A 20,391-nucleotide genomic window follows, 5' to 3' on the forward strand; every position below is an offset into this window, starting at 1 on the left:
GAGGTTTCAACCCACGGTCGACCAGCTTCTTTACTCTGGGCCTGGAAGTGAGGCACAGCATCATGGCAAAAGATTGTGGCAGCTCAGGGGCTGGGACTGTAGCTCAGTGGTAGAGCACTCGCCTTGAATGTGTGAGGTACTGGGTTTGATCCTCAGCACCACATAAAAATAAATAAATAAATAAAGATATTTTTAAAAAAAAATAAAAGAAAAGAAAGAAAGAAAGCATCTCAGAACATGGCAGCCAGGAAGCAGAGAGAGACGGGGGGAAAGGGTTCACAGGGAAGATCAGTATTTGTCCTTTTGTGACTGGTTTATTTCACTTACCATGATTTCCTTAAAGTTCATCAATGACATAGTATGTAACAGGATTTCCTTCTTTTTTAAGGTTACATAGTATTACACTATATGTGTATACCACATTTTCTTTATTGTTATGTGGACGGATATTGAGTTGCTTCCACCCTCATGACTACTTTGAATAATGTTGCAGAGAATATGAGTGTTCAAATATCTCTTTGAAATCCTCCTTTCAATTTTTTTGGAGATATATATATATATATATATACACACACACACACACACACACATAGAAGTGGGATTGCCACATCATATGGTAATTTTATTTTTAATTTTTTGAGGAATCTTCAAACTGTTTATCTTTGTGACTACACCATTGTATATTCCCACCAATAGTGAACAGAGTTCTACTCTCTCCATATCCTCACCTACATTCTTTATTTCCTGGGTGTTTTTGTTTCTGTTTCTATAGTGGCCCTCCTAATGAGTTTGAGGCATTTAGTCATTTTTCATAAAGAAACCCCAAAGGGTTGAGGGGTATAGCTCAGTGGTAGACCACTAGTCTAGCATGCATTAGGCCCTGAGTTGGAACTCTAGCACTACCAAAAATAAAGAGAAACACAAAATATGATTGACTTGGAATTTTCTATAAAAGTGATAGCAGAATCCTCAGGATCACCACACCTGGACAATGTGAATAACATGGACATTCCCATGGACAGTAGGCTGATAGGCTTCTCCCATGGTGCTACCACCCTGAGACAGCTAATATGAGTGACCTGCTTTGATGAACCAGTAATAGCAAAGGTAAAGCCACTCCATGTGATGCTCGTAAACGATGTTAAGTGGTGAACATAAAAAGCAAAGTCTGCCCGTCTTGATGTTTCTAATGAGCTGGTGCCTCTGTGCTAATTGTCCAGCCTTCGTTCCTCACACAGCCCCACATCCTTCCCAGGTTTCATCTGTCCTCAAGTACTCATTTGTTATTTATATCAGGACCAAAGTCAGAGGTGCACCTCCAGAAAGGTTCTTGGGGGTCCAGTTTTGCCTTCTTACTTTGCAGAGAAGACAGAATCTTGGGAAAATGGAATGACTTACCAAAGCCACACAGCAGTTAGTGGTGGGCCAAGTTTTCTGACCCCCCAGGCCAGTCTTCATCTCCCTCTGTGAGGCTTCTCCGCTCCTACATTTCTGTATTAGCAATTTAGGTATGCCCCCCTTGGGAACCAAAAGAGATAGTGATTGTTGAGTGCCTGCTACGTGAAGGCATTGTGAAAAATAACTAAGGCTCCATATGTGTAACAGCCTTTTTAAAGAACAGTCGACGGCATGGATTATTCAATAGCAACAAATATTTCCTGAGCATGGGCAAGGTTCCAGGACTCATCCCTAGACAAGGCAGACAGCACTGCCTTGGCCAAGCTCTTGTGTCTGTGGCAGAGAGAACACAATGGAGACGCTTTCAGGAACACAGCTTCCTTGTCTTACAGATGCAGAAAAGGGATAATATGTCTTCTTAGTCGCCAAACAAAGCCAGAATCCACATTCTCAATTCTATTCAAGTGCTCATCCTCTACACAACAGAACAACATTGTCATATATTTTTCTGCTACATTAACATTAGCTGCTCTTTAAAAAAAAAAGGTGCCCTAAGTAATGTTACCAGCACAATCCCAGGACCTAGCCTTTATAGGTAATGAAAAATTGAAAGAAAATTTTCAGCATTAATCCATTATGTTCCATCATCCCATTTATGGAACATCTGAAAACTTACATTAAGCAATGCATATACCATTGATGGTAATTTTGAGATAAATGTTTTTAGAGTTCTAGTCTTTTAAGAAAAGTAATGCCTAGTAGCAACATTCATTAATATCATTAATATTAGTGATAATAAATTATATAAGCTCTAGGTTATAATTTCTATTTGAATACACCTGTGTCAATTTTATTGCAATATTAACAGAACTGAAAACCTGGGGTTTCATGGGTTAAGTAAAACCCTGACCTATATAAATTAAGTGGTATTAATCAGCTAATTTAGAAACAAACCATACAACCTTATGTCTGCTCTTGGATAAAACCAGTATCATTGATCTTCTTGAGTTTTATTCCAATAATTATGACAATGATTCCTTCAGCAAATTTTGCTTTTCAAGCAGGAGATGTTTCTGTACAGTTGGCTGACAAAGTTTTAAAACCTACTGAAGCATATCCAGTGGCCTAATATCATCTCTCAAAATGTTTTTCCAGATTAGTGAAGCTAAAATTGAACCAAATTGCCTCTGAAGTTTACAGCACAATTTTACCTAATTTTTGACAATGTATTAATTAGATTTGGGAGACTGTAGTTTACAAGTGTCTCATTCAGACTGTTTCACAAATGGAGCTTTATTGTGAAGTTACCTACAGGGAGGAGAAAAACTCTTAGGGCATTCAGTACCACCACTCAACTGGCCTAGCAGAGATGAATACTTTGGGGCACTAGGAGGAACTTGCTGTCCCCCTCCCCTGCCCCACAGGCCCCCTCAGCCACTTTGACATGCTCCTTACCATCTCTGCTCTCCTTTGTGGGCGTTTTCACTCACTACCCACAGACTGATTCTCTCCCTAGATGTCAGATTCCTGAGAGGGACTTGGATGGGTCTAGCTGATCATTGTCCCTGATTGGGACCTCCTGTGCATCATCCCATCTAACTGACAACCAGTCTGTGGACTGCCTGATCTGACACCCACCATCAGTACCTTCATCTGTGCCTGGCTGGGTTGTGTGAACCTACAGACTTGGTCATGTATGTCTGCTTTCTGTGGGAAGCGCTAGGCAGTCAAATGTCCTTTGGGCAGTGGGGGAAAGCACAGCATGCACTTTGACCAAAACAAGGAGAGACTGATCCAGGAAAATATAATTTTATGAAATTATAGAATATTTTAATGAAAACACTATTTAATTTCTTTTGAATTTTAGTAGCAATTCTCATAAAGCTATGAGTCTCAGTTCCTTTAAGTATTTTTTAAGCTGTCAATGGATCTTTTATTTTATTTATTTTTATTCAGTGCAGAGCATCAAACCCAGGGCCTCACACATGCCAGGCAAGTTCACTGCTACTGAGCCACAATTCCAGCCCCTTGCAGTTCCTTTAAATGGAGATCTATGAGGAATTTGCTTTAGAAAAAATAGATAAAACTATTTATGAATAACATTTGTACCAAATTCAATAAATATTATTTGAAAAACTAAAGTCATTTCTTACATGTAATGAGTTACATAATTCAAAAGGTGTTTATTCTCTTATACTAATATTAAATAGCTCCCTTCTGATTTTATTTATTTTATATAAAAAAAAGGTATCAATGAGAAACTTCATTTTTAAATATCAGCCTGTATATATAACACAGCCAATTAGCTCAGGTAGTTAGAACTTGGTTCTAATAAAATAACTGCCCAGGTAGAGTTAATATTTCCTTTACTCTTTTTTTTTCCTGATTTGAAACATCAAGATTTGTTTCCCTCCACATTAAATTTCATGATCTCCCCTTAAGCTTACAGGACTTTCTAATTATGCTTCATTTCAACCTATGTTTGGGTCAAGCTAAAATTTTTTCATTCTGTCTATTCATTATTCCTTTTGTCTTGCTAAAATTTCCCTTTTTCTAGAGTAATACATAATCACTTTTTTTTTTTTTTTGTACCAGGAATTGAACCCAGGGCACTTAACCACTGAGCCACATCCCCAGCTGTTCTTGTATTTTATTTAGAGATAGGATCTCACTAAGTTGCTTAGGGCCTTGCTAAATTGTGGAGACTGGCTGTGATTTCATGATCCTCCTGCCTCAGTCTCCCAGCCACTAGGATTACAGGCATGCGCCACCACACTCGGCTGAGTAATACCTATTTTATATTGGCCAAATCTATGCCATCTTGTCCTTCCATAATCAATTTGGAATCCACCTTTTCCTAGAAACTTTCTCTGCTGATGTGGGGAGATGGGGTTGGCACATACCAAACTGCACTTCAGTTCTGGAAGAATGAAGGAGGCAAGATACTTCTGGGACATTCTCCTCAGAATAAGCCTAATCATCTACTTTAAAAGAACACAATTAATAAAACTAAACTAGAAAGTCTCCTTTTGATTCCTTGACACAAAAGCCTCTATATTTTGTACCTGGGGGAGATGCTTCCAAACCAACAGTAATCGCACAGACCTGAACTTATAAGAAGATGCATCTAACACCCAAATAAAGACTTTTTCCTGAGTCTGTTCAAAATGTCATAATGGGCCAGGTCAATTTTAAGCCCTGGTCTCTTGTGAGACTTGTGTTTGCCACTATTCAAACCATGTTTTAAATTGAATTTGTGTTTTAGCATATATCTTGTATATACTATATCAAGATAGTTATCTTAGGGGGCACAAAGATTCTACATTGCTTAAAACATGTACGAGTTCTGAAACAAGTATTAGAATGCCCTTCCCCCAACTGCCTTCCAGAATGTCTCAAGGAACAGGTGTGATGGGCTGACCACCATGGCCCGAACCACTGCGCCCTGCTATGCCAACACCTTTCAAATGTCAGATCAGAGAAGTGAGCACAGGTATGAATTTCTGACACTGGTCTGATTCACCCCTCAAATATCTTCCAAGTGCACTTTGGAAATCCCTTTGAATATCTTTCTGGATTTTTCTTAAAACGGTGAAAATATTAGAACTTGAAACATATTTAGTGTCTGGTTAAAACAAGTCCAAGTTTGCAAGTGGTGTGGGTCTTGAAATGTGTCTCCATAGGATTCAAGATAAACTAAGCCAGTAGGAATTCCAGTTGCATCTGTTACTGCCCACTAATTGTAAGATGATGGTGTATCTGCTGCAAATTCAGAGGAAGCTGTCCATGAAAGAGGTATAAAGCAAGAAAATATATGAATTGTAGTGTTGCATGTAGATTTCAATTTGTGAAACTGACAATTTTTAACTTACTAACATTTTCTTTACATGATATAAATTTCTAAGCAGCACATTGTGCCTTGAAAATTCCTTTTAAATATGTAATGCATCCCTTAATTATTCTGCTTTAAGAGTCTGAGGATTTTACATCTTTCTAAACAGGACCCACCTGCATATCTTGAGGGGGCTGGACTTTTTAAATTATATGCTATAAATAGAATGTTTTGTTGTTGCTCCCACCTGGATTTATTTGTATGTAGGAGAATTTGTGTAGACTTCATCTGCAATGAATTTTTAAATTCCTCAATGTTTAATTCAGCAGCAATATGCCTAGGGCAATTTGTTTCTAGAAAAATTCAGTTTCTCAATTTTAGTCTTGAATATGTGGCTGGTTCAGATTTTAAAAAAATGTTTGCTGTATCTGTTATTATTAGGGTTTTGTTTAAAAGCAAATGAAAAGAAATTAGTATGTACCTGTAGCAAAATAAAATCTTAGATCATAAGGATCTTCAAAATGCCCAGTCCTTTAGGCTAACAATAATTTTTTTAAATAACATTTTGCAGTTTATTGCACTTTACAACTTACAAATGATTTTCATGTTCATCATCTCATGGGATTCACTGGGTGGAAAAGCCAATGCTTTTCTTTTTCCATTCAGTATTGGGGATTGAACCCAGGAATTCTCGGCCAATGAGCTACATCTCCAGTCCTCTTTATTTTTCTTTTCTTTTTTTTTTTTTAAAGAGAGAGAATTTTAATATTTATTTTTTAGTTTTTCAGCGGACACAACATCTTTGTATGTGGTGCTGAGGATCTAACCTGGGCCGCACACATGCCAGGCAAGCGCGCTACCACTTGAGCCACATCCCCAGCCCCCTCTTTATTTTTCATTTTGAGATAGGGTCTCATGAAGTTTCACAGGCCGACCTAGAACTTTCGATCCTCTTGCCTCAGCCTCTGGAGTCATTGGGATTACAGGCCCATTGCACCCTGCCATGCCAATGCTTTTCAATTATAAAATATATATATCTTACTAAAATATGAAGAATCTCGCTTAATAAACTGCATTTGGGTCATTATTATGCTGCTGGTTTGGGTTTTTTTGTTGTTGTTGTTTTTTGTTTTTGTTGTTTTGTTTTTTTCATTTTAAACAAGAAGTTTATTTAAACAACAAGACGCTTGACTTGAAGGGAAAACTATCTAGGGATCTTTTTTAAGAGTAATTTACCCCTACTTAAAGACAGATTGCCCTACATGTAACAGCTACGTACAAAAAAGTTATAAAATTGTCCTTGGTTTTACAATGATAAATGAAAAACATTAAAATTCTCCAATCGAACAAGGTATGCAAGGATTTTTATGTTGTTCAGGTTTTGTTTTTGTTTTTGTTTTTTGTTTGTTTGTTTTTTGTTAAAACAGTGAGAGCAAAATAACTTACTGGAATATAACGATAAGAGCTGAATGAGCATGCCACTAATGGAGAAAGGGGATATTTTCACAGAACCAGTATTTTTCCCCATCCCATCTCCATTTGATGTCAATCAAAACATATCATTGGCCATTTAGTTAAAAAAAATGCAATATGCTTGTGCACATACGCCAGTTACTTTATGTACAGTAAAGGAATGGGGAAGGGGAAAATGAAAGAATAAAGAAAACTATACTGTAGTAGTCAGGATGTGGTGGAACCAAATTGCAGTTTTCTAATTGAGAATGTATTCTTGGTCTGTAAGAACAGAGTTCTGGAGTAAAGTAGCAGGTTCCCTTTTTAGTAGACACCTCCTGTCTGCTGCTGGAACACGTCAATTGTATCTTCATCCTCCATTTCCAACTGTGCAGGTGTGTCTGTTTCATTAATTGGCTGCCCGTCAAATCGGAATCTGATCTGCCTCATCGATAAACCCTGTCGTTCACAATATGCTTTCATGAGTTTACTAAGTGGAAATCTTAAACTGCACCACAGAACCATCCTGCCCCGCCACCTTCAAGTTAATATGATCCTTGTTCTCGGTCTTGACTCCTTCAGGTTTCTTCCAAGTCTTCTGTATAAATGTCGATCCGACCCCAAGTTCACCAAAACCAAGTGTGGGAAGAATTCTGCAGCCCCTAAGTCACTCCAGAAAGCAGTGCCGAGGGAGGGGAGCGTGTCAAACCATCCCAAGTGGCAGGTCCCCTGTGGCCTGGAGATGCGCGTCCCTGGTCCTCCAGGGAAGTCTCCCGTGCCTCCAAGCCGCCCTCCGCTCCAAAGTTAAGCCCCACTCGGACCCCGGCCTCCAACTTCACGGAGCCACAGGGCCCCTGCGCCTCAGGGGCAGCTGGCACCGGGCAGGGCCTCCGCCCCTCCCTGTTTTTTTTGGTTTTTGTTTTGTTTCCATGATCTGATCTACCTCTAAAGTAAAATAGACATAGACCTCCGTAAGAATCCTTATTTATTTATGGGCAGAGATGTCACTGTAAGATTTTTTTTTTATTTTTTAAGTGGTGTTCTTGGATTTAAGCTATAGTTATTATTGCTGTGTCCTGCTGTGGACAACTGATTTTTCTAAACACCAAAACAACTGATAGAAGTGATTATTTTCAAAATTAGGAAAAATAAGTCAATTTTGTGGAAAGTATCATTGTGGTAGGCTTAAATGCTATCCTCCTAATATTTCCAAACCTCCTTCTGGCACATGGTAGAATTAAATTTTTTGTCCATTTTGTGGTTGGGTAGGACCATGACACTAATTCTGGCCAATAGCCTGTGAGCAAAAGTGATGTCACTTCTAAATCCCATACAAGCCAAAGCAATTGATTATTGATACAAGATCCTTGTGAGCTTCTTTCTTCCTGCCATGGTAGTAAGCAATATTCCAAATGGTGGCTGCTCTATCCATCTGAATTCTATGTTGAACATGCAGTGTGAGCAAAAAAATAAAGCTTGGTTGTTCTAACCACTGAGACATGGGGCTGCTTGTTACCTCAGTTAACCTGCCTATCCTGACTGGCATAGCCACTGAACCGGTTGTTTGGTATCCTGAAGTAAACCAAGGAGTTGCTTGCCTGAATATTTCACTTTGCCACCTGTTATTGCAGTGTTCTTCAAAGTCGTTCTTAAATTAAAGAAGAACCACTTTGTCCTTGACTGATATACATGCCAGACCTATCTGCCAGCCATGTGGCTCCATGGTTGTCCACATAATTACAATTCACTGCGAGAGCCACCACCATAAAAGCATTTAGAAGGTGAGGTGGTAACTTAGAACAAAGAGCAGCTCTGTCTGGGAGACCCAAGGCAAGAAAGACTTCAGAGAGGAGGACAAAAACTGGAGCTCTGTCTTCTAGGGTGGATAGGAATTCACTGGGCAGATAATGTAGGGAATGAGCAGCCATTAACAGAAGTCTTTGTGTGACTTAGTAAAATGTGGCCCTCTGGATGAATTTGAAATTTTGCCCCCAGCCCCAGAAGCATGCAACCTCAGGCCAGGGCCCAGGGCTTGCCAAGTAGAATGAGGCTTGATTCCAACCCCTCCTCACCATCTCAGATGGGTATCTTTGTTTATTTAAAAAAAAAAAAAAAAAAGCTAGTCTACTGTCTGCAATGGCCCCAATAAAACCTAGATACATTCAGAGAACTGTGGGGCTTTTGTTATGCTGGCGCAGGAATGCACAAAGGGTGACGCAATAGGAGAAAGGGCTGGAGAGCTTGGCTGAGTGTGGGCTTCGTCCCAAGAGGAGGCCCTGAGACATGGCATGTGAGTAAAGAGCCCTGGAAGGAGGAAGCACATCATCAGTGGTCAGCACTGCTCCGAGCCCTAGGGAGCCCGAGGCAAAGGAAAATGTGATCCCTCTGTCCACTCACCAAAATACCCTCCCCAGTTTGGAAAGTGCAGTTAATGAAGTCTCCAATCGAAAAATAAAAAGTCCTTCATTGTGCAATCACTTTGCACACCAGTGTCAACCCTCATACCCGGGGGAGGGAGGTGACAGCCACACAAACCTGGGAACCGCAGCCTGGTTGGAATCAATTATTCCTCTTACACAATAACACAAGATCTTACAGCAGACAAACCACAATGGCCTGTTTCCATGAAATGTTGACATTATTTATAAACTTTTTTGGCATTAATTTTGACTTTTTAATATATCATGTCTCTTGATGAACTGATTTTCTGACACTCCCTTGAATTCTGTGCCCAAGGTCATGCCTTCCCCTGGTTCCAGCCCAGATTTGCCTCGTGGGACAGGATATAACTGGGAACGCTGAGGATGCCTTGGCCACACGTTAGAATCACTTGGAAAGTTCTAAATGCTGTCCCTGGCATGGCCTCATCAGAGACCAGTTAAATCAGAATTTCTGGGAGTGGAGCTTAGGCATGGATATGTTTAAAAATCTTTTCAGGTGATTCTGTTTTGCAGCTAGGGTTTGAAATCACTGCCTTAAAGACATATTTAGGATTCGATGTAAAGAACGAGGAAAATGGATATGTCATCCTCTCAGCTTGCTTACCTAAGTGCACTTTCTAAAAGAAGGAACTGAGGAAGAGGGTCAGGAGGAGAAACAGGTCCTGGAGACGACAGCAAATGAGGGTGGTTTTGAACAGGCTGTTTGGAGAGAAAATGCACATACACAGATGACTCTGAGACTGTGGAGATCCAGGAGAGACAGATCAGAGAATAAAGAGGTCCAGGTGGAGTTTGTAGAGGAAGGTAAAATTATAGAGGGAGAAGAAGGAGAGGGCCCCAAGAACGCCTAGGTGGTGCAGCAGCTGCCACATCACAGAGGCTCCCTCTGCATGCCTCTGCCTCCGCCTCTGCCTCCAGGACCCAGGGGGTCATCAACAGGACCCCCAGAGACAGGGAGCCTGAGTACCGTTTCCAGAGCCACACACTAATTCTGAATGAATTAGCTAAGAGAACATACCTAAGGATTCAGTTCAAAGGTTGGCTCCTGGGGCTTGCCCAGAAGATTGATGGGTCTGTTACCATACAAACAGGTTCAGTCTGCCCCTGACAAAATGGAAGCCAATTACTCGAGAGATAAGGCAAGGTGATGGCAGAAAAAGAACTTTACTATGATGAATTAGTGATGGGAACATAGAGGACTCTTTCATCCTAAAGGGCTGTCTTCTCCTGTATAAACTTAGGGCTCTTTTATACAGGAGATGGGTGATGGCAGACTGGTGGAAACCTTTCTCACCAGTGGAGGTTTGTGGCCAAGTGACGCACACCTGACCCTAATCACCCAGTCACAAGATGCTTCTCAGTTCTGCAGATTTAAGAGTAAAGATCTTTATTTCCTTGTACTGCTCTTGTAATTGATTCAGTAGCCCACCATGCAGTTTCTAACCCAGTCCAAGACCCTTGCCGATCACCAAATTCACAGCAATGAAAGAAAAACTACCTCACCTGATTTTGTGGAAGACAAGGGTCAGATGAGGTTAAATAGACAGGCACAAGTGTATATGGTCTCATGCTCAGCTTCAGATCCACCTAAGACGGATGTGGCTAATTGACTCATGCCTTTCCTCAGCCTGCCTAATCTGAAGCATCTTCTGTAATACTTGTTACAAATTCTCATACCCTGACCCAGACTCCCAAATCAGAACTTCCAGGAGAAGGCCCTGAGACTCTGCATTTTTTTAAAATATTTATTTATTTTTTTAGTTATCGGCAGACACAACATCTTTGTTGGTACGTGGTGCTGAGGATCGAACCCGGGCCGCACGCATGCCAGACGAGCGCGCTACCACTTGAGACACATCCCCAGCCCGAGACTCTGCATTTTTAAGAGCATGTAGGTTCAAGAAACACTCTGTGTTGACAAAGAAAGGCTTTTGGTCTGATTTATAGCAAAAAATGTCCATCCAAGCTTTTCCCATTTGACCCTGGGAAGGTGGGAAATGATAGGCCTGATATGGCATAATCCATGGAAAGTGTTTATGAATCACTCTTGTCCCTGGAGATATTCAGCTTTCAATTTGCATCTTCTTCTCCCCCATAGGTTTAGTGTTCAGCCCACCCTACCCCATTACTACCTGCTCTAACCCTGTGCTCCTACTTCCAGAACACACTTGCCCTGTGTTGAAAAGGGGAAATGTCAGCAGCATATGCCTTGAAAAATCAGGAAGATAAATCCTCTCTAAGCCTATGTGGTGGGACTTTCCTCTGTTTCCAGTTTGGTTTATAGAATCGGAAGAGTTGTTGTTCACCCATTTTGGTTCAAGTCAGTTTAGAAAATTAATGTGCTTGGGAAAAAAGGCAATTGATCTTTGGAGGGATCAATCTAAATGCTTCTCTTATTTTTTTTTTGTTTGTTTTGCTTCAGGGGATGCTTTTCCTTCTTTTCCTATTTGAAGTTTGTTCTTCTGCAGCTCTCCTAGGAAACAGCACTTTCCCAAGCTTGACAAAGAAAAGCCTTAGGGAAATAAACTGGGACATGATGGAATGTACTCAGCCCAAGAAATAAAGAATTTCCTTTCTTTGCTCCAAGCCTCAGGCTTGCGAGTTGCTTTTATCACATTGGATGTAAGCGTTCTTGTTTAGGACAAAACAACAAAACAAAACAAAATCTGATGGCTGATCAGCTGAAATTCATCAAAATTATTTGAGAACAAATGACATTGGAGACACCAGGGCAGACAAGAGGGAAATCTGAGCATGATGTTCTCTGAGTGGGAGCCATAAATCTAATTAGTCTGTGCCAAAAAAAAAAAAAATCCCCAAAAGTTCACATTCAGACAAGATCAGGCACATTCAAAGTGGTATGGCCATAGACCCCAAAATTTCACATTCAACTTATGTGTGCAGGCACCTAACTAGGCCCAGGGAATACAGAGGGGGAGGAACAATTTCCCATCTTCCTGGGACCTACAGAATAGTAGGAGAAAAACAAGAAAACCAACGAATCACACGTATTTTTAGTGGTCTAAAGATCAACTACAGGAGCCCAGCTGTGTTAGCTTCCTTTTGCTTGACAACTGAGAAAATCAACTCACAGGGAGGAAAGGCTCATGATTTTGAAGGTTTCGGTGCATGCTCATTGGCCCTGTTGCCTTGGGCCTGTGGAAAGGCAGCACATCATGGCAGGGAGCATGTGGTGGAGGAGGTCTGCTCACCTCATGGCAGATGTGAGGCAAAGGGAGAAAGAGGAATTGACCAGTGTCCCCGTACCCCCTTCAAGGACATGCCCCCAGTGACCTCACTGCCTCCATTAGGCCATGCCTCCTAAAGGTTCAACCACCTCCCAACAGCACTACAGGCTGGACAGCAAGCCCTCAGTATATGGTCCTGTGGATACATTTTAAGATCTAACCATAACACTAGCACAAAATTCACTGGCTGTAGGCCTCACTGAGTGAGCAACATGTGAGCTGAGGTCCGAAGAAGCATAGGGAAGATTCCAGGGGGAAGTGGTCAGAGCTGAGGCCCTTCTAGAAAAGGGCTTATGGGTCAACTTGGCTCTGAAGCCGATAACTGAAAGCAGAGGTCATTAAGAAATCTAAATTGAAGGATCAAAACCAAGAAGGACTGACAAACAGGAGAGAGACAATGAGCTCCTCACATAGGTTACTATGGAGGCAGGATGATGGTTGCCTTGTTCCTAGAGTGGCTGGGCAGGGTTGGAAGTGATCATGTCTGGCAATGAATAAAATCATCCATTTGCCCCATGTGCCTTAAAACATTTGCATTATTTTCTAAGTGTCCCATAGAATGAAAATCACTGGGAGGCCCTGCTTAAACCTTTAGGCCCCAACCAAACTAAGTGTTGGGAAAATCTACTTGGGAGTAACTCCAAATAGTATAAATATGTTGTGACATCAAATTTCCTCACTGTAGCCAGGCATAGTGGCACAGGTCAATAGTCCCAGCCATTCAGGAAGCAGAGCAGGAGAATCACAGGTTGGAGGCCAGCCTGTCTCAAAATAGAAAGGGCTGGGGGTGTAGCTCCATAGAAGAGCATTTCAGAGTTTCCCCAGTAATGGGGGTGTGGTGCACACACAGCCATCAGCAAACAGCCACACCCATGCCAGGAATTGCTGAGATTCTCACAGACCAATAGAAAGAGCATGAAAAGTTCTCCATTGCTCTTTATGTAATCTCTTCTCCCCCGTCCCCCACACAAAATCCTCACTGTGTACAGGAAGATGTCCTACACTGCACTGCATTCCTGGCTGAAGGAAACACCTTGAGAAAAAGTTGGTGTGGGGAGGGTGTGTGTTGGAAACTGTGAAAAGTGAGCTAATGCCATTTGACGATGATATAGTTCGCAGAGTACATGAGGAAGATCACCAGAACCACAGTCCCTGGGACAGGGCATTCACTCTAAGTCAGGGATAGTTGGCGACTTGCATTCCTTTTCAGCTACACAATTGACAGTACTGTGTTGCTTCTAATCTGAATAGAAATGCTTTTTATTTGGCATGATAATATGTATGTTCACATACAGTGAATATACTGCAAAAGAACTAGTTTCCCTACTTGTAGAAAGGACTGTACATGACAATTACATCCATCTGTGTGTATGGGGGCGTGGTGCACACACAGCCATCAGCAGACAGCCCACGCCCATGCCAGGAATTGCTGAGATTCTCACAGACCCCTGGAAAGGATTTCTCCAGAGCATTAAAAGTTCTCCATTGCTCTTTATGTAAAATTGATAACCGTTTTTCTTTATATTCTTTAATTTTCTCTTAAAATTAAATGCAAACTACACATGCGCATGTGTGTGTGTGTGTGTGTGTGTGTGTGTGTGTGTGCATGCATGCACACACATACACCCTGGTGACTGAGGTAAATATACAGATGCCTATTTGGAGCATCTCACACAGCCACCAGGTTCCTCAGAAAAGCACTAGCCTGCCTTTCTGTTTCCCCAGTAATAGGGGTGTGGTGCACCCACAGGCAGGCTAGTGCTTTGGGGGGCCAGAGGTGATCAACACACTCAAAAGACCCTCCTCCTGCCGTGCCAGGGTCTGTGTCTTCTGGAGGCTGCTTCCTATCATGCAGTCCTCCCTCTTTCAGGAAGCATGGGCCTTCTGGGAACTTAAATAAAAAAAAAAAAAACAGATTCTCTAACTGGAAAAAGCTTCCACGATGAGGTCAAATCCACCCGCCCCCTTTCAGACAGGTCATCGCACTCAGAGAATTGTAACTTAATATTTTCCTGAGCTTTGTAAATCTTTAATTCCTCTTAACATACTTTTCTCTCGATTATTTTGCCGGCTCTCTGGTTTTACAATTTTTCCTCCTACTTAGGGGCTCTCTCCCACCCCCACCCCACTCCCACGCTGTCTCCTCAGGCAGGGCCTGGGTCCCCTCCCCGCCTCGCTGGGTAAGTGCAGTCCATGTTCCTTGACCCTCATCCCAGTTCCCAAATATGCAGAGTTCATGGGTTTATGACTCAGATGACTATAACTCGTGCTATACAAGTTCAACTACAAACCTTTTTGATTTTGCTGAGTAACACAAATCATAGGGTTCTTTCTTGTTGTAATTAATCCTCAAAGAACAACATGGACTAATTTTGTTGTGGTTATCTTTAAATATATATATTTGTGTGTGTGTGTGTGTGTGTGTGTGTGTGTAGTAGCTTTTGCCTAAAGAACTAAATCAAGCAATATTTTAGGCATTGATTATGTACCTGAAGGTGAGCACACTGATTTCTATAAAATCAAAGTAGCTTTTTGAAGAACTCTACACATTATCATTGTGCCAATAATGACATAATATTAAATATGACATATACCTTAGTCACATGGCGCCTTCTGTTCTTTGTAAAGCAGGGTTGGGAAGAAGAGAATTGTTCTGTAAAACACGGCTGCCAGTCAGAGGATTCATGGCATCCAATAATGGCACTTACTAACAGATGAGGACGCTTCCAAACAGTAAGGAGCATTTTCCTTCACACCCAAGGGGCAAAGGAAGTGTTTGGGTTGGAGGTATAGGGGAAGAAAACTGTGCCATAAAACCCATAATCCCTCCATGCAAAACCCAGGAGAATTCCAAGCACTTGCTTTTAGTCTCTTGCTCTTAGTTGTCTTTAAAACTCACTGATTTTAGAACTCACATGGCTGAACAATATACTTCTGGGTCTCTGGCTAGCTTTGCTGTAGATAACCCCCAGATTCATGGGTCATGAGGTTAGCAGTTGCCTCGGTTGCCTTTCAGGGGTTTGAAGGCCACTTTTGTTGAAACCACCCACCCTTCATGTGGGCCTTTGCAGGTATCCAGTTGGGTGACATCAAGGGGCCAAAAACTCTACCCTCGGCTCACACTAACACCTTTATTTTCTGAACCCGGGTCCATGAAGAGCTGTGAAGACTGATACATGTGTGCAGACCACTGATCACTTCACCTCATACTTTTTTTAATCCCATAAATGCCCTCAAAGCCTACTCTTGGGAGGCAGGTTTGAGTCCTGCTCTCCCACCAGGCTTCACCACCTTTGAATAAACTTGCAAAACTCGCGGGTTCAGTGATCTGCATACTACACGCAGACAAAAGGAATATGGTTCAGTAACACACATCTCTTAGACTCAAATACTAATAAGAAATAATGACTTCGATGTTAAAAGTCCTGAATCCCCAGAGTTAGGAGAACTTTTAAAACTTATCTAGCCCAGCCTTGCTCCAAACAGAATTTTCCACATCTTCCCCAGCACAGCATCCCTGAGCCTGAATTCTCTAGCACCAGAAAATCATTACTCCACAGGAAGCTCTTCTTGAATCTGCCTTCCTAAAATGTCTGGCCACCCAGCCACCTGCTATGCTGTGGTAATTAGAGACAGCTGGGAGGCAGTGAGTTGTGACTAAGAGGTCAGGAGGCAGCCCTCCCGGCTTTGACCCCCAGCCCTACCACCTGGCGATACGCCACCTTGAGCATACTTGGCCTCTAGGTGCTTCGGTGTCGGCAGGTGTTAAATAAGAGGGGGATGATAGTGATAACTCATAAGGTTTTTCTACATTTAAATTATATCAGACGCATAAAGCACTTAAAGCTGCCCACACAGAGCAAGCACACAGTGTGTGATTAACCATCTCCAACCCCAGCAGCCATTCTGTACATTGCAAAGTTCTAAAAATAGCCCCTCTGCTAGAGGCTCTTCCAAGAAAGTGGAGGCAGAGAAATGGATTCAATATTCTGATGCGTAACATGTGTGCCCCCAATTCCGTGGGAGCCACACCTGCCTTGACCTCAGCTTCACAAACGTCTCAGTGCTGCTGATAAAGCCTCGACTTTTCTACTGCCGAGCCTCAAGGTGGGTTGTCATCAGTCTTGCAGGCATCTGAAACTGCCGGGTCTTTGCATAAAAGCTGCTGTCAAACGAAGCCTTTCCAACCTATATTTATGTAACTATTTGGAGAGTATGAATACATTTACATCTATTAAACTAGATTCTTGGTTTGGTAATCTTCATTCTAACTTATAGAAACACGTTGTGTTCTGGTTTTTATTAGTCAGCCTTTCCTAATTTTGCATCATGTCCAAATGTGACAAATATGCTTTATTTTTATCCAAGTGATTGATAACTGTGTTGTTACCAAACATACCCAAATATAAAGCCCCATGGCATGCCACTAGAAATCTCTACCCAATAAAGGATCTCTTTGAATGTTTGACTTATGACTCCATCTAACTCTAAATGATTACTATCCCTGCCTTCTTCCCACTTGTTAATAAAGATATCATCATCAAATCAATATATGTTTTTTCTATTTCAATTCCTTTTGAGTAAAAAAAAAAAAAAGTTGATCTAGAATAATTTTTTTCTTAGAGAAAGATAGTTGACTTTACAAAACCACAGGATATGGTGCTAGGCCCCACCATTGTGTCGCAGAGCTCAAGGCCTGGAGTCATCACTGGAGGTTTTTTAATTGAGTTGAAACAAAGCCAACAGACTGATAATTTGGAAGAAGAACCAAGTGAGAATCAATGGGGACCAGGGAGTTTGGTGGTATACATGTGATAACCAAATTCCACTGTGGTTCCATCTTCTTGCCCTTCAAAGATCCTTGCTGATTTTAGTGCTGGAGATACATGGCTCGGGGCAATACCTTAGGCAAAGTTATTGCAAGCATTACAGTTACATGCAAGGGTTTCCCAAGGACTCCCTCTGCTGTCACTAGTGACACAGGGAGTGAGGAGTCACAGGGGTATGTTCCCTTGTAACTTCACATAAAGGAAAAAAGAGGTACTGGGTGTGGGTTTTGATTCAATATGGAACTCGGGGAAGCTGAAGGATCATCACTTTGGCTGGGCAAAATGAAGATGAACTCTTTGCCTAATGGTTTTCAAGCCCTCCCTTGACAACCTACTCTCCCAAGAAGTGAACAGCCATAGGACTTGAGTACTGCCAGGCAGGGAGGAGTGGTAAACCAGAAAATTCCAGTCCCTCTCCCATGGCTTATAAGGAGAGAGGAGCCAATAACCAGAGGAGAAACCAAGGGAGAGCACCTGGGGAAACAAAGGAAAGTGAGAGAATGCTTAAAATCTGTGATGACCGTGGTCAGTTCATTGGATTATTTGCTCAAAGACTCCTGGGGAAACATGTCTAAGACTGACAATAGAAAGAGCAGAAAACTGGAAATTTGATACAGGTTGAATTAATTCCATTCAGCCTCCAAAATGGGGGCTGAGTGGCACCAATGGAAGGATCTCTCTGACCTCCTCAAACTCAACAATCTTAGGCACTGGAATGTTCCGCTTCAAAGGGTGGAGAAAACTGTACAAACCTGGAGGTGGCAGAAATCAGGGTCAGATACCAATCTAGCTGCCATGCAGACCCATCTGAAGCAGCAGCATCTGCCCTACACAGAAGGAACTCTGGACAGCCACCATGAGGACAGACCATGTGGTTTCCAAAGGCAGAAACCTAAGAGCAGGAGACGGACTCCCAGATCCTGGCTCGGTGGCCAACACTTGAGAACACTTTTTTTCTGAAACTGTCATCTCCAATTGTGAAATAATCCCAGGTTTTAAGTCGAGCTGAGACGTTGGCAAATCTGCAAATCCTGATAGCAACAGAAGGAAGTGGGCACGGAAGGAAAAGACCAGCAGGGCATGATTCAGTTCTCAGCAGTAATGAAAAGTGGAGAAACAGAGGAAGGAAACTCAGGATGCATGGGAGAAAATGGGACTTACTGCTGTGTTTCCAGGGCCGGGCTGTACTCTTTGTTTTGGCACGTTTTTCCTGACTCAAAGCCAACATTCTCACCACATAAATACTGGTCGACATTAATAACAGCAGCATATGAGACCATTATCTGTAAAGATGCCAGATTGCATGCAAATAGACTGGAAATACCTTGGAGAGTTTCACAAAAATAAAACAAAGGGCAAAGAAACTCTGCCAGTCGAGATTGAGAACAAATTCTTTAAAGATGGGTGGCGGGTGGCAAACAGCTCATATTTTTAAATGGGACATGTTTGGTCTCAAGGCAGCTGAATTTCTGCAGCTCTGCTTTGTGCCCTTCACAAGAAAGCAGCCTTAGATGTCTGCTTTTGAGAGGTACCAAGTCCCAGAGGGTGGAAGCCTGAGGTTTTACCGCCATCCAGTGGCACTGTGGGGTGTGGCAGCTTTGGATCGCCTTAGCTTTCAGAGAGGCAGAGGTCTCCCATCTATTTATCATCTGACAATGAAAGATGAGAGATAAAGGCTGTTGAGCCTTATTACATTATCACCCATTTAGTTCAAAGGAGATTACACTTTGATTCCCAGCCATCAGTCAATGGATATTACCCAAGGACCAGGCTGGGCTAAATCTTTATATTCCATTTCTATCCAGGTAGAGAGCTTTGGAATCTTCTTCTCCAATATAGTGGTTCTCCATTGCCAAACTCCCAGCCCCTGAGATGTCCCTATTTGAACAAAGGAGCTTATTTATATAGAGAAGACATGAGACCTAAAAACGAGTTAACAGTCCTGGGGGTAAGTGCTGCTCAAAGGGGGAGCACACTCCTGCCAAACGGAACAAGAATCTAGTGAGGCAATGGCCTACTGGTTCCAGCTCAGGGGATACTTTACCTCATAGGGCACAAACAGATTTCCAGAGCTGGAGACAGGCACCATCCCCAGGCCCTCTCATGTTTGAGGAGGTTGACCAGAGGAAGACAGCCATGGGGACACAAAGGGCCAACAATTCTTCTTCCCTAGAGCATTGCACAGCTAACTCTCCACTCATCTGCCTTTGTTTGGTTAGAAGAGGAATGATGTCATATTATGATATATATTTATTTGGGTTTTCCCCATGATTCCAGACTTATCAAAGTGGGTCATAGAAACCTAATCTTCCCCTGTCTTTAGCTGGTCCTAAGAAATTTTCTGACTTGTCTTGTCTGTTTTTAGGCCCTAAAACCATCCTTATTCTAGAGGCATCCTGTCCCATACCCTGGAAGAAAGAGTGCTGTACAGAGAGGTCAAGAAGAACCTGAACAGATAGGTCTTACCAGGTCCCTCCCTCCGCAGTCTACTAGCAGTCCTGCCTGTGCAGAGAAGCCTCCACAGAAACCCAAAAGGTCAGGGTGCAGGAAGCTTCCAGGCAGCTAAATACATGGAAGTTTCTGGAGTGTGGCACATCTAGAGAGGGCAGGGAAGCTGCAGGTTCCTTCCCCCATACCTTTTCCTATGCATCTCTTTCACTGTATCTTTGTAGTATCTTTTATAGTAAACCAGTAAACCTGAGGAGGGGGTTGTGGGACCCCAGTATAAATCAGATGGGCCACAAGCAAAGGTAAAACAAGCTGGGTCTTGCTTGCAACCTGCACCTGAGGTGAGGGAAAATATCACCTTGGGAATGGAGCCCTTGGCCTGTGGGATCTGATGCTGCCCCAGGATATTCAGGATGGAATTGAGTTCACACCCAGCAGGGTCCACTGCAGCAACAGCACCATTTGCTTGTTGCTGAGAAGTGCCCATACCTTTCGGGGTCACAAAAGTCTTCAGGGGTGATGGTTGTGGTGTGAGAGCAGGAGAACTTCATCTTTCCTAACAGCAGGGAATATGCACTTCTTCAGCCCTACACTAGGACAGACAAGTAGCTGTGAAACTCTATCGTTTTTTTTTTTTTTTTGCTCACAACAAACCTCACCGGGTCATGGCCTCTTGGGCAGAACTAGAATAGTCTAGAAGGATTCATATCATTAATGGTCATTTTCCTTTTCAATACCAAATG

General features: G+C 42.3%; 1 pseudogene; it reads right to left on the reverse strand.

Annotated features, from left to right (window-relative positions):
• Positions 1–6,866: 6,866 nt before the first annotated feature.
• On the reverse strand, positions 6,867–20,135 carry LOC144255015 (small ubiquitin-related modifier 2 pseudogene; annotated as a pseudogene).
• Between the last annotated feature and the right edge of the window lie 256 nt (positions 20,136–20,391).

The sequence above is a fragment of the Urocitellus parryii genome, chromosome 5 (assembly GCF_045843805.1).
Source record: "Urocitellus parryii isolate mUroPar1 chromosome 5, mUroPar1.hap1, whole genome shotgun sequence".
NCBI lineage: Eukaryota > Metazoa > Chordata > Mammalia > Rodentia > Sciuridae > Urocitellus > Urocitellus parryii.